The sequence below is a fragment of the Bos javanicus genome, chromosome 6 (genome assembly GCF_032452875.1).
Source record: "Bos javanicus breed banteng chromosome 6, ARS-OSU_banteng_1.0, whole genome shotgun sequence".
In the NCBI taxonomy this organism is placed as follows: Eukaryota; Metazoa; Chordata; class Mammalia; order Artiodactyla; family Bovidae; genus Bos; species Bos javanicus.
In genome coordinates this window covers 27,540,928-27,554,481 of record NC_083873.1, presented here as the reverse complement: position 1 = coordinate 27,554,481, position 13,554 = coordinate 27,540,928, and the positions used below count along the sequence as shown (strand labels likewise).

Below are 13,554 nucleotides of genomic sequence, written 5' to 3'. Positions count from 1 at the left end.
TAAGAGCCCAAGTCCAGATTGGTAAACTTTTGGAGGGCCTCTGTTAGACTTTCCAGAATGACAATAGAGTTCTCACTGGACTCCTGAGTTATTGCTGAGACCAGGCACAGTCCTACAACTAATAGGCTTCCTTCTACTTCCATGGGTGGACTTCCTTAGGGGTGAGTCTTTCTGAAGCTTATCATACCAGTATTGTTGCAACCTGAGAGCCAGGCATCCCTGGGTCAGAATGCAAATCCCCAGGCAGGCTGAGGCATGACAGCCTCCTGGAGATAGAATCCCCAGGCAGTTTGAGGCATGTTGACCTCCTGGGACCCCTGGACTGGTGGATCCCCAAGCAGGTTGAGGTGTGACAACCTTCTGAGGACCAGATCCCTAGGCAGGTCAAGGCAGGTTTTCCTCCTGGGATCTGCAGGCTGGAATTGGGCATCCCCAAGTCTCTAGCATGACTAGTACTGGGTAGGATCAAGGGGTTGTAGGCATGCTGCAATTCATGGGGTCGCAAAGAGTCGGACACGACTGAGCAACTGAAATGAACTGAACTGAAGTGAATCCTAACTCATCGCTTATTTGTCCACTGCAGACGGGAACAGATACCATTATGTAAAGCAATCTAAGCCTGTGTCTTGAGACTGGGAACCTGGTGAAACAGCCATAAGCCTTATCCTCTTATTGCTCTGAGGGAATGTAAGTCACTGATTTCCTCCCCTAGTCCTCCATAAGGACAACTTAGGGTGTTTCCAGTGGTAAACATCTCATTGTCATAGACCCACTTTAGGTAATAACATAAGTAATGACAAAGGAGCAGATTATCTGATTCTCTTAGGGGCATTAGGAATATATTAAAAATAAGAAGTAGGGTGGAGTGATGTTGCCTACAAGGGGTAAGTGTTCTGGTTGTAGGAGTTAGTAAGTGGCTTAAGAAAAAAATGATAAGAGGCAACAGACCAGATGTTTCATAAAAGTGAAGTGAAGATTTGATTTGGGGGTATGTTTGTAACTTTAGGAGAAGGGTGGCAAGGGTTTGGGCTCAAACAGCCTGCAGGGCTAACTCCCAAAGTGGAAAACATTATCCCTAGAAGCCCAATTGCCCTTGAAGGGATGCCACCAACAGATGGACTTCTAACAGGCATTGTGTGCCTGTCGCCTGCCTTAGCGGGTTCACTGAGAGATGTTGTTACACATGTTGTAGGAAACATGGAAGATGAAGGCCTGAATATCTAGAGAGATGGGATATTATACAGCATTTCTCTCCCAAAAGCTAGCTATTTTCTGGTTGTCCCTCCAGAAGATGGTAGAGGCAACATTGTTGGGGTCCGGATGGGGCTCAGGAAAAGAAGAGGGAAGGGGGCAGGGCACACCTTTTGAAAGAATGTTATAGCCCAAGGGCATAATATAAACCAATTATAATCAAATGGGTCCAAGATGACAAGTCAAATTCAACTAGACCTTGATCCTCAATCTGCAAGCTAAATGACACACCCAGAGGTGCCAGGATAGTTCCAAAAGGAACTGTCACAGGACAGGACACTGTCAAAAGACAGAGGAGTGGATGGTTCCCCGATTGTTGGAATGATCCTCCCACTCACTAGCATAGGAAATCACCCAGCTTGCAAAAACTAACCATACCACACTCACCCTGTGCCATGACCCACACCCTTTGGAGTGTGCTTCTCTCTAAATCTGAACAAATCCATCTTTCACCTATCACTGTGTCTCTCACTGAACTTTTTTTTTTTTTTTTTTTTTTGCAATGAGACATCAAGAGCCTGAGCTCCATAAGGTCCTAAAGCCAGACACCATGGGTTTTGGCCAGGCTCAAGTCCTGGGAGAGAGGAGCTGAAGAACAGGAGGAAAAAGAAGTGGGCAAAATGTGCCGAGGAATCCCCTTCATAATCTGTCAGAAAATCTGCTAAAAACCTGATCTGTGCTCACGGTTTTCATTGGCCTGATCCTTGGCACAAAGAAGATTAAGGACAGAAGAGCCCCAACCTCCTTGGGCAACAGCTACTAAGTAGCCCCTGCCAGAGTCCTTCATTTGCACCCACTGGCACTCACCTGTTTAAGGGGGGTTCAAGGAAATAAGAAATTAGAGATTGTAAAGGAATTAAGATTTTGTTAGCCATATGTTCTTCCAGCCATAGGAGCGAGGACCTCATAACTTAACCGAAGGTCTTCTGGAATCTGAGACTGAGCCGCGTGAGCTTTCTGCTGAGTTTGTTTTGCTGTCCTGGTTTCCATCACACTGGGCTTCTTGTCACTTTCTCTGCACTGGGATTTTTTGCCTGCAGCTTCCACCACAGGAGCTTTCACCGAGTTGGGCTTTTGTTGTGCTTGGCTTCTGCCTCCCAGGGGCTGAGCCAGATTGTTTAAGCCAGGTTAAATCTGAGAAATGGCACCATATATGTCAAGGGAGTGTGCAATTTTCTTGGTTCTGTCTCACTGCAGCAAAAATTTGAAGTGACAGATGGATCAGTGTTACTGCCCTGTGTTATAGCTCAGTTTTATTTAGAAAGCAAAGGAAAATATATCCTCAGGGCATGAGGACAGGTCAACCCAAAAGACTCAAAAGACAAGAAGCCCCCGCTTGATTTTGGCTCCTCTTTTTATATGTTTTCTCCTCCTCCTGGGCCTGCCCTGTGTAAATTGGGCTAGCCAGGAGTGCTGTTTGTTTTACCTGAGGTCCTCATTTTGGTCCTCAGACCTTCCTTTGTTCTATTTTCTTGGGTTTTTCCCTTCTGTGTCTTTTAGCCACCTTCATTCTGGACTCCTTTTTCGTATTCTACCTACCTAACAAACTGAAGCCATCAACACATTTACAATTTTGAATTGAAGCATTATATGATTTAGTAAGATCATTTTATATTCACTGTAAAAGTTGATTTGTAAGGAAGGAAAAGCATGGATTTTAGACTTAGACTTGCATATATGGATCTCCTTTCTGCTACTCAGGGTGTGCCCTGGGCAAGTTGTATACCTTCTTTATACTTCTGATTCCTAAGGAAAGGACCTCCTCTAGTTTTTCCCTTAAGTTGTTAGCTTCCTATGTATTGTCAGGCTACAATAGATGAAAATACTGTTCAGTAACTGTTTAGGTTTTGAAACTGTTTAATTTTAGCTCTGACTAAATAAACCTTTATTTATTTATTCAACAAGGGTAGAATCACATTTATGAATTGGGGCCACTTTTAAAAAGCACACATTTTTGACCCCATTTTCTCCCTGACATGGCCTAGACGTATGCTATTTAATTATATCCTGGCTGCAAGTTATTTACGAGGATCATATGCAAAAGCAAATATTTTGTGTGTCTTTATCTTTGTAATCGTAATCAGATCTTTTAAATTCAATACTTCTACCTGTTGGGAAGCGTAGTACAAAATAGCGGTAAAAGGAGAAAGTCCTTGGGAAAATGGCAAAGGGCCAGAAGTACCCGGCTTTGTGCTGTGGACAGAAAAACATCTCCTGCCTTTGGTTATGCTCGGCACCAAGATTTAATAATAAATAAGGATGTTACTTGAGAAAACGGGTTGTGGGATAAGCACATGAGTCACTTAGAGTGCGCTGTCCTTGAAATGTTTTTACTGATTATGTGTTAACCCCGTATGCACTCTGCTGGCCGTATACTTTAAGCTCTTTACTCCTGCTTCTATAAAAAGGCTTGACTGCAGAAATAAACTTGTCAGTCCTTGCAAGAGCCTGTCCGAGTGTCATTCTTTCAGGTTCATTGCTTCCAAGTCCTGGGGAGAAAATCCCCAACAAGTGGCGCCACGAACAGGGACTTGAAAAGAAGGCTGAACAAAGTGATGAGCCCCTGAAGAAAGAGGTAAGCAGGATGGGACAACATATACCTGTGGCGGATTCATTTTGATATTGGGCAAAACTAATACAATTATGTAAAGTTTAAAAATAAAATAAAATTAGAAAAAAAAAAAAAAACATAGCAGTAAAATTCCTTTCATTTCTATAATGCATCATTTTTTGAGACAAAACGGTGTTAATGTTTCAAGAGATCAGTTGAACGACTGCTATCATATTTTACTGGAACAATTCATGGTTCCCAGAAGAGGAGACACTCAATCTAGACATATAGAAAAGGGTTAAAAATAATGTTTTGCGAGCATATCGGCAAGGATTTTCTGGTCATTCATACAGGCTGTCATAGAACAAATTGAAGGACATAACATTGATTTGGAAGTAAAAACTATTCAATCTTTACATAAATATGAGCTTAAAGAACAAGATACACAAGGTGCTTTGAAATATAAGAATGTTATGCTCAATCAGACACAATCTTAGAAAAACAACTTAGAGACATATACATACAGGATATGTCAAAACTGAAGCCACTTAGAACGGAGGTCATTTCATTCAATGGACAGTCCAAATCTAAGGTTTTTCCTTCTGCTCCGCCTGTAACAACAATTGCTAACTTTGCTCGTACTAATCATTTCACTCCTCCTCGGGAGATGCCTGCTTGCACTTTCGCTTTCCCAATGCAATTTAATCAACCTGCCCAAGACCAAAATACTTGAACTAATTTAGATTTTAGCATGTTGTCTAATTTTAAGAAAGCATGTACTCTGTATGGACCTATTTCTCCTTACTGTATAGAATTTCTCAGAGGATGGGCTGACGGTTGGATGCCATATGATTTTTTTTCAAGTAGCAAAGATGGTTTTAAATCCTCAACAATTACTGCAATGGCAAATGTGGGTTAATGATGAGGCCTGACAGCTGATGATTGACCAGCAATCTCATGGTAACCCTGCCAATTTAACCTATGATATACTCACTGGAACAAGAGCCATGGCCAATATGATTGTGCAACTAGCTAATATTACCCCTCAGATGTTACATTTCATTAAAGAAACTGCCTGCAGGGCATAAGCAAAGGTTGATAGCACTAACTCTGATGGTTCACTTGTTAAGATTATTCAAGGACATGAGGAGGAATATTCTCAATTTATAGGAAAATTAAAGGATGCAATTGAGAAATCTATTAAGGATGTGGCTTTACAAAATATTATTTTAAAACAACTTGCTTTTGAAAATGCTAATGAGGAATGTCAATCCATGCTTAGACCAATTCGAGAGACTGGCTCTCTTATGGAATATTTGAAAGCATATAGGGATATCAGATCTAGTTCCCACAGAGCAAAATTGGCAACATTGGAAACCTTTAATGTACAAAAAGCTGCTAATGCCAAATGTTTTAACTGTGGGAAGCCCAGCCATATGAAAAAACAATGTCTCATGTCAACACAGGCCAAAAAAAATACTACTGCTTCTAATAAGAAGAGACCCTCAGGAATATGTCCAAGATGTAAAAAGGGGTTCCATTGGCTGAATGAATGTCATTCTAAATTTGATAAGGATGGAAACACCTTGAACCCCGATGCACAACAAAAACAACAGGGAAACTGATAAAAGGGCCATCCTCTAGCCCAACTACAAAAGGAAGACCTAAAGTTATGACGCTACAAGCAGCTACATCTAAGAGTGCTTGCATTGATATACCTAGTCCTTATGATATGGAACTAATAGAATTATACAACCCCCACAAAATTCCTACTGGATATTATGGCCCGATGCCACCCGGGACAATGGGACTGATTTTGGGACGTAGTAGCTGCACAATGAGAGGTTTAATGGTATTGACTGGTGTTATGGACAAAGATTATGAAGGGGAAATACATATTATGGTAAATGTTATGAAAATGGGAAATGTATACTTACAAAAAAGGGAACATTTTGCACAATTATTACTTTTACCATATGTCAAACCAATGAAGGCATCTGATAAAGTTTGACAGGGAGGCTTTGGCAGTACCAACCTTACTGCTGCACTATTCACCTTATTAAAGGAACATCGGAAACCCATGCTTACTTTACGCATACAGGGAAAGAATTTCACAGGCATGTTAGAAACCGGAGCTAACATTTCAATCATTAGAGCTGCAAAATGGCCCCTTGATTGGGATAAGGTTATAACTCCTTCTAGACTATTAGAAGTAAATGAAGCTAATGCCACACAAACTTTTGTCAATGCATCCTATTTACAAATGTATGGCCCTAATCAAATTGTAGCTTATCTTAAACCATATATTACTAATATCCCAATCAATTTATGGGGATGGGATTTTCTTGAACAAATGAAAGCCACAATTTCTTTAAATGAACCTTTTAATGGGGGCCATTGAGTTAACACCGCTGCCCCTCGATTGGGAATCTGATACCCCAGTATGGACACCTCAATGGCCCCTAACTAAAGAAAAATTGGCAACTCTTATGCAATTAGTTAATGAACAATTACAAAAAGCTCATATAGAACCTTCATTTTCCCCGTGGAATTCCTCTATTTTTGTAATAAAAAAGAAATCAGGAAAATGGCGAATGTTGATAGATTTAAGAAATGTTAATAATACCATGTTACCTATGGGGCCCTTACAACTGGGATTGCCCTCCCCTTCTTTGATACCAAAAGGATGGTCTATAGTTATTATTGACTTACAAGACTGCTTTTTTACTATACCTTTGCACCCTAAAGATAGAAAACGTTTTGCTTTTTCAATTCCTTCTATAAATCACATGGCTCCTCTTAAAAGATTTCAATGGAATGTACTACCGCAGGGAATGATGAACTCCCCTACCATTTGCCAATATCTCATATCTGTTTTATTACAACCCATTAGAGATAACTGCATTTATAATTCATTATATGGATGATATACTTCTCTCTATGGAATCTGAACTCTATTTACAACAGTTATATAATGAAGTTATTACTACTCTTCAAAATCATGGCCTGCTTGTAGCACCAGACAAAATTCAATGGAAAGCACCCTTTAATTATTTAGGACATGTTATGGAATAATCTAAAATCAAACCTCAAAAAAATCAAATTTCTATGCAATCTCTATGCACACTGAATGATTTTCAAAAATTGCTAGGAGATATTAATTGGCTGCAGCCATCTGTTGGCATCCCCACCTATGCCTTACAAAATCTATTTAAAATTTCAAAGGGATCCCCTGACCCTAATAGCCCTAGACAACTAACAAAAAAGGGCAAAGAAGAACTGGCCTTAATGGAGAAACACATTCAACAATCTTTTTCAACTCAACTAGATTATGATCAACCAGTTTCTTTAGATATATTTCCCACTGAACATTCGCCCACTGCAATTATAGCTCAACATAGCCCAATAGAATGGGTATATTTACACACTAAACAGTCTTAAAAAATTGTATCATATATTGAGAAAATAGGGCACTTAATTGTGTCAGGAAGAAGCCATATACAAACTTTGACTGGATTTGATCCATATGCAATACACATTCCCTTGACAAAAAAGGAATTGCAAATTGCCTTACAGTATAACTTGACCATGCAAATGGCATTAAATGATTTTCAAAATGTTATCTCATTTCATTTACCGAAAGGAAAATTATAGGACTTTCTACAATGTACTAAATTCATTATAACTAATACTATTGCACCCCAGCCTATTTCCAATGCACCCACCCATTTCATTGATGGCAACAAGAAAGGCATAACAGGGATTGTCGGCCCTGATATCAAAGAGAAATTACCCACTACCTATTCTTCAGTACAAAGAGTTGAATTGTATGCTTTATATGCTCTTTTGTCGCTTCAACCATTATCCTTCAATGTATATACTGATTCCAAATACCTTGCTTTCCTTTTTCCTGATTTTGTGACAGCCTTTTTATACAATCTAGATGAAGAATTATATACTCTTTTCACAGACTCAAGCTTTAATTCGCTCACGTACAGAACCCTTCTTTATTGCACATATACTTGCTCATTCAAGTTTACCTGGCCCTCTGGTTGCAGGAAATGATGTGTTGACAGGCTCATAGCTCCCATTTTTACATTTGCCAATGACGAACATGCTAATCTTCATACCAATGTTAACAGATTGCACTCTAAATACCATATTCCTCTCACTGAAACATGGCATATTATTAAAACCTGTGACGTCTGCACCCCTCTGCACTTACGAACTATGATTTCAGGAGTTAATCCCCGGGGGCAACAACCTAATTCCCTTTAGCAATCTGACTTCACTCACTCTCCTTAAAGAAAATTTTCTTTACTTTTTGTCTCAATAGATACATTTTCCAACTTTATCTGGACAGTACCTGTCTCTTCAGAATCCAATAAACACGCCATTTCCACACTCTTACTCACCTTCCCCATTATGGGGATTCCTTCTGTCTTGATAATAGACAACGGACCTACATTCACCTCGCATTTGTTTCATTCATTTTTGTCAGAATGAAACATCACACACATTACAAGAATACCCTATAATCCTCAGGGTCAAGACATTATTGAAAGAGCCCACCGCACCCTAAAAACTCATTTACTAAAACAGAAAGGGGAGAATATGGAAGAGGAGATACACTTCTTATCCTATGAACCTTCAATTATTATTATCTTTAACTCTTTATTCCCTAAATTTTTTAAATTTAACAAAAAATAATTCTGACACTCATGCAGATAGACATTTTGCAGAAGACAAAAACAGAAAATTAGAAATCAATACACCAATATGGTATAAGCAATTTAATCAATGGCTGCCAGGAATGTTACAACTCCTAGGCAAGGGTTATGGTCTTGTCATTGCAGATGGAGAGGAAATCTGGGTTCCCCTTCTCCATGTCCATTATCGAGAGGGACCCCAAGACTGGACTCCCTTGGGAAGTGATGAAGTTGATGCGAAAGGTCTTGTCAATGACCCTGGAGGAGCCAATGAGGAAATGCCATCGTCTGAATCCTTACCCGACATGGGCTCAAGTGAAAACATGACTCATCAGGCTGAGCAGACACTGAAGAGTACTGAAACTCCTATGACTCCAGATAAGCTGTTTCTGGCAATGCAAACTGTTCTGAAGAGCAGGAGGAACATCATAATTGCTCCTGGTTTAATAGATCAAACATTGGAGGCTTTCATAAATCTAAGACAAGTTTCTAGACTGATAAGGACATATTGCTGAATTGGTATAACAGGGGCTTATCACCCCCACGACCCAGGATTGTCGTCCCCATTGTGGGGCCAGAGCAATGGCACATTTAGAAAATTCCAGATCAAATGCAGCAACTGACTTTCCGAACACGAACACTCTGTCACTGGAATTTTACTTCTTTTTGTCTGACTAACATGCCCTATAATAGCACTGAATATCCTTGGGATAAAGTTAAGGCGCATTTGCAGGATCTCACAGATAACTCAAGTTCAGACATCAATTTGTTGAAACAACAAGCTGCTAATTTTCAAGTTAGGGTACCTAAGGAATTGTATAGCACTCAATTCTATGATACTTTAACCAAAACCCTATCGTCTCTAGACCCTAGAGCTTGGCTTTCAGGAAGCAATATTTTTATGTATGTATTAATCACCCTGCTCTTTTTGTCATTGCTTATAGGATACAGAAGTCTCTACTCAAGACTCCATGCCTCCCACAGTGGAGTCCAACTAGCAGCAGCTGCGCTTAATTTAAAAACAAAAGGAGGATATGTTGGGAAGCGTAGTATAAAATAGCAGTAAAAGGAGAAAGTCGTTGGGAAAATGGCGAAGGGCCAGAAGTACCCAGCTTTGTACTGAGGACAGAAAAACATCTCCTGCCTTTGGTTATGCTCGGCACCAAGATTTAATAATAAATAGGGATGTTACTTGAGAAAACGGGTTGTGGGATAAGCACATGAGTCACTTAGAGCACTCTGTCCTTGAAATGTTTTTACTGATTATGTGTTAACCCCCTATGCGCTCTGCTGGCCGTATACTTTAAGCTCTTTGCTCCTGCTTCTATAAAAAGGCTTGACTGCAGAAATAAACTTGTCAGTCCTTGCAAGAGACTGTCCGAGTATCGTTCTTTCAGGTTCGTCGCTTCCAAGTCCCAGGGAGAAAATCCCCAACATCCACCTATCTGAATAAAATGGGAATGATAAGACTATGCAAAAGTACAACTAAAAACTGGTAATTAGGTGCTATATTTACAAGATGAGCTAATTTGTAACTGGAAAATGGTAAGATGATTTTGTAACTGACAGCCTTAGGATCCATAACTTGAGATACTTCTTAACAATGGAGACAACCAAAAATATAGCAAACATGAGAAGAGGTGGGTGCCTTGGGAGGCAGGAACTCATTCAAAGTAAATTTTGTTTGAAACCAGTTATTACATACTGCTAAATTGTCAATTGGGCTTTTCAGTTTTATGTCCACATTAAGTATTGCAACTCATGTATTTTCCTCCAACTCAGAAAAAAGTAGAAAATGTCCTGACAAAAAGAACACATCCTCACCACTTAGGAGCTTAAGTGATGATTTTTCTAATGAGGAAGAGACCTTCCTTAACTTTAATGATAAAATGTAGACTTGGGATCAGAGGATAAATGTCTTACATGGAGAGAAGTGTGATATCTATCAAAGATAAATTAGAATTGAGTAACAGCCAGTTAGTGCAGCCTTGATAGCAAACCAGAGGGATAAGTATCTTAGCCCAAGTCAGTCATCATCATTTTATTTAGGGGGACCCACTAAAACGGTAGCTAAGACCAACAAAGCAGTGAGACGTCATATAGTCTGTTATCCAAGAGAAAATTAATGGAATGCAAAAGATTTGTTGTCGTTCAGAAGCTAAGTTGTTTCCGACTCATTGTGACCCCGTGGACTGCAGCACATCAGGGTCCTCCATCCTCCACCGTCTCCAGGAATTTTCTTAAATTCATGTCAATTTGAGTTTGTGATGCTATTTTGATAAGCATCTCATCCTCTGCCATCCCCTTCTCCTTTTACCTTCAATCCCTTCCAGCATTAGGGTCTTTTCCAATAAGTTGGCTCTTTGCATCAGGTGGCCAAAGTATTAGAGCTTCAACTTCAGCATCAGTCTTTTGAATGAATATTCAGGGCTGATTTCTTTAGGATTCAGGATTTAGGATCTCCTTGCAGCCCAAGGGACTCTTCACGAGTCTTCTGCAGCACCACAATTCAAAAGCATCAATTCTTCGGCACTCAGCCTTCTTTATGGTCCAACTCTCACATCCATAAATGACTACTAGAAAAGCCATAGCTTTGACTATACAGACCGTTGACAGCAAAGTAATATCTCTGATTTTTAATAAACTGTCAAGGTTTGTCATAGCTTTCCTTCCAAGGAGCAAGTGTGTTTTAATTTTATGATTGCAGTCACCATCCGCAGTGATTTTGGAACCCAAGAAAACAAAATCTGTCATTGCTCCCACTTTTCCCCCTTCTATTTGCCATTAAGTAATGAGACCAGACACCATGGTTTGTATGTGGAGTTTTAAGTCAGCTTTTTCACTCTCCTCTTTCACCCTCATCAAAAGGGTCTTTAGTTCCTCTTCACTTTCTGTGATTAGAGCAGTATCATCTGCATATCTAAGATTGTTGATATTTCTCTCAGAAATCTTGTGATTTATCCAGCCCAGTATTTTTCATGATGTACTTTGCTTAGAAGTTAAATAAACAGGGTGACAATATGGAGCCTTGTCATACTCCTATCCCAAATTTGATTCAGCCCATTGTTCATATCCAGTTCTAACTGCTTGTTGACCTGCATATAGGTTTCTCAGGAAACAAGCAAAGTGATCTGATACTCCCATCTCCTTTAGAATTTTCCTCAATTTATTCTGATACACACAATCAAAGGATTTAGTGTAGCCAGTGAGGCAGAAGTAGATGATTTTCTGGAATTCCCTTGCTTTCTCTACTATCCAAATGATGTTGGCAACTTTATCTCTGGTTCCTCTCCTTTTCTAAACACACCTTATACATCAGGAAGTTCTTGGTTCACATACTGCTAAAGTCTAGCTTGAAGGATTTTGAGCATAATCTTACTAGTATGTGAAATGAGTGCAACTATACAGCAGTTTGAACATTCTCTGGTATTGCCCTTTTCTGGGATTGGAATGAAAATTGACCTTTTCTAGTCTTGTGGCCACTACTGAGTTTTCCAAATTTGCTGACATATTGAGTGCAGCACTTTAACAGAATCATCTCTTAGGATTGTAAATAGTTCAGCTGGAATTCCATCACTTAACACTAGCCTTGTTTGTAGTAATGCTTCCTAAGGCCCATTTGACTTCACAGTTCAGGATATCTGGCTCTAGGTAAGAGACCACACCATCATGGCTATCCAGGCATTAAGACCTTTCTTGTATAGTTCTGTATATTCTTGCTACCTCTCCTTAATCTCTTCTGCTTCTTTTAGGTCCTTACCATCTCTGTTGTTTATTTTGCATGAAATGTTCCCTTACTATCTCCAGTTTTCTTGAAGATATCTCTAGTCTTTCCCATTCTATTGTTTTCCTCTGTTACTTTGCATTATTCATTTAAGAAGGCTTTCTTATCCCTTCTTGCTATTCTCTGGAACTCTGAACTCAACTGGGTATATTTTTCCTTTGCCTTTATTTTCTCTTTTTACCTCAGCTATTCATAAAGCCTCCTCAGACATCCACTTTGCTTTCTTGCATTTCTTATTCTTTGAGATGATTTTGATCACTGCCTCCTGTACAGTGTTATGAACCTCTGTCCATAGTTCTCAGGCACTCTGTCTTTCAGATCTAACTCCTTGAATCTACTCATCACCTCCACTGTAAAATAATAAAGGATTTGATTTAGGTCATAGTTGAATGCCTAGTGGTTTTCCCTATGTTCTTCAATTTAAGCCTGAATTTTGGAATAAAGAGCTCATGATTGGAGCCACAGTCAGCTCTGGGTCTTGTTTTTGCTGACTATGTAGAGCTTCTTCATCTTCAGCTGCAAAGAACATAATCAATCTGATTTGGCTATTGATCATTTGTTGATGTCCATGAGTAGAGTCATCTCTTGGGCTGTTAGAAAAATGTGTTTGCTATGGCCAGCATACTATCTTGACACTGTTGTTCTTACAGCATGGGAATTTCCTTTCACCCCCAGACACATCTACAATTGAGCGTCTTTTCCACTTCAGTTCATCCGCTTCATTCTTTCTGGGGCTATTAGTAATTGCCCTCTGTTCTTCCCCAGCAGCATATTGGATACCTTCTGACCCTGAGGGCTCATCTTTTGGTGTCATATCTTTTGTGTTTTCATATTGTTCATGGGGTTATCACAATAAGAATACTAGAGTGTTTTGTCATTTCCTCTTCCAGTGGACCACATTTTGTCAGAACTCTTCGCTATAATCCATCCATCCTGGGTGGCCCTGCATGGCATGGCTCATTGCTTCATTGATTTATGCAATCCCCTTTACCACAACAAGGCTCAATCCATGAAGAGGGCAAAGAGATTAATCAGCCATAATGGGACCCTGATTAAAAAAGGAATTTAAAGGTATTGGAGCTTTGGTGATTACATTGATGGGTGCTTATACTTAATTACTCTTTTCTATGTTTCTTAAGATGGATGTTGGAAAAATCCATGTTATGTTAGTGTGAACATTTATTTCAGCATCTTATTTTTCCTATTATGAGTCTTTGAAGGAATTACAAGAATCATAAGACCAATGATTTGCTTCTCTG

At 39.5% G+C, this 13,554-nt stretch overlaps 1 long non-coding RNA gene across 1 annotated transcript; it reads left to right on the top strand.

Moving 5' to 3' along the window:
• The first annotated feature begins 3,454 nt into the window (after positions 1–3,454).
• Positions 3,455–9,881, top strand: LOC133249348 (uncharacterized). Its single transcript, XR_009736916.1, has 2 exons — positions 3,455–3,826; positions 9,456–9,881. It is a non-coding gene; the product is annotated as an uncharacterized LOC133249348 (long non-coding RNA).
• Positions 9,882–13,554: the final 3,673 nt, after the last annotated feature.